This window comes from Terrapene carolina, unplaced genomic scaffold, assembly GCF_002925995.2.
Source record: "Terrapene carolina triunguis isolate 2854851 unplaced genomic scaffold, T_m_triunguis-2.0 Scaffold85, whole genome shotgun sequence".
Lineage (NCBI taxonomy): Eukaryota > Metazoa > Chordata > Testudines > Emydidae > Terrapene > Terrapene triunguis.
In genome coordinates this window covers 8,489,208-8,491,197 of record NW_020664436.1, presented here as the reverse complement: position 1 = coordinate 8,491,197, position 1,990 = coordinate 8,489,208, and positions in this window count along the sequence as shown.

Below are 1,990 nucleotides of genomic sequence, written 5' to 3'. Positions count from 1 at the left end.
TTGATTGCTCTCTTACCTACATTTTCTCCCGCACAAGTACTTATGAAAATGTTCACTTCTAAATACATGCTTTATTCCTCCTACTTTAATTCCAGCAAGACGCTCACACTTCAAGATGAAATCTTTTCTGACTTGATAAACACTTTAGGGAACAAACGTTCAAAGCAATTGTCTTGGACCAATGATCAGAAATATTCACTCCTTTCCTAAATTCCCAGCAACACCCATTTGCACTAGGCAGCCACAGCAGTAACCACCAACACCCAAAAGTAGCCCACAATGAGGATGCCAGCCTGCACTGGTGGGCTACAGAGGAGAAGGTTGGATGCTTGTCTCAATTGGGGAGGAGGCAGGATGCTTCTCGGGTTTGTAGCATCCTGTTCTGTGGTGTAGCCAGTCCACATGATTCCCTCTCTGGTCTAATAGTACACTTCAATTTTTAGGGCATAGTGCAAAACCTACTTCTTTTCCTACTCATTTGCCTGGGATTGGTGGTAGGGTTGGGGTGTTTGCCTTAGAAATTGTCTTCCCCCTCCCTCTTCCATTCTGTACAAATAGCTTGTGTTTTTATTAAATAATATGTGAGCCTTGTAATACATAGCTAAACACATTTTTTAAATCAAAAACTACGTAAAATATAATTTCATTCATGCTTGCCTGTTGTCTGAATCTGGATGGGACAGACCCCAGTGTTTGATTCTTTTGTCTTGGGTTACCCTGTAAACCAAAGTAGTTGGAAATGGAAAATTATTTTGCTGCAATTCTTACATCCTACTGCTGCTGAGCATACAGAGGCTGCAGCTTTTGCTGTTCTTTCATTGCTCCCCCTACTGGCTTGCTCAGGCAAGGAGGCGGCTAGCACCAATAGCTGCATCAGCTCTCAGGAGGAGGAAATGGGGGGATGCATCATAAGAACTGCACAGTGGAGAAAGGGATGGAGCAATAAGCAAAGGGTATGCCCCACCCCAGTACGGGATCAAAAAGAATCGGAATGGGGGTTTTGCTTAATTAGGTACATGAGAATTTGGCCCTGTATCATTTGAGGCCCTGATAACTAAGATCTCTATTTTACAAATCCTGGAACTAACCATGCACCCAGCCCTTGGGTGACTCAGGCCACTCAGCCTCTTAACTCTGGGCTTGTTTCTGATATTTTCCCTTTTAAGGGGGAAAAAAGCTTCTCAAGTTGGCCACCATAATTTCATTCAGTGATAATAGCAAAGGTGCCCTAAAAGCCTGTGCTGTCATGTTACCATTGTGACATGAAGCCTAAGCCTCTGTATTTTACAGATGGTCTATCCACTACATCATGGATGTCCCTTGGTAGGGAACAGACAGTTCTAAAAACTATTTTTAAAAAAGCGTCATTGTACTGAGGTGGTAGCAGTCTGAAGCTACAAATATAGGCTTCAACTGTGCAAGGGATTGAAGTGCACCTCCTGGGAAGTGAGGAGCTAACTATGGTTGAGGTCAATCAGTGTTAAAGATATTGAGCACATTATCATCTTCAGTTAGCTCTTATTCTGTAAAGTGCTAATGATTGGCCAATTTGGCTGCTTCTGTTAAAAATGACCTGGCTGTAGGAAACTGACCTAAAAAGCAGAAGAAAACTAACCTTTTAACAAGTCATCTCAAGAAGTGGGTGGAGTTTCAATATTCTCTGCAAAAAAACAAAAAAGGCTACTGAGCATGCTCAGAGATGGGTTTTTTTCCATTACTATTTTTTTATTATCCAGCTGATTTTTTCAAACTTTGTCATGCATGTCCTGCAGAATGAGCACATTTTATATGCCAGATTTTAAAAGCTCAGACATTTTTTGGTTGTGTGGAGGGAAAGTGGCAACTTTTTTACAGCAGGAAAAATATTTTCCCAGGCTCACATAACTCAAGAAACAGCTAGATATATTTGACTCAAAAATTATCTTTCAGTTGAGAACAAGCATGAAAAATTTCAACCTAAAGGAAGACAGTTTTCAGAAAGTTCTGAGTT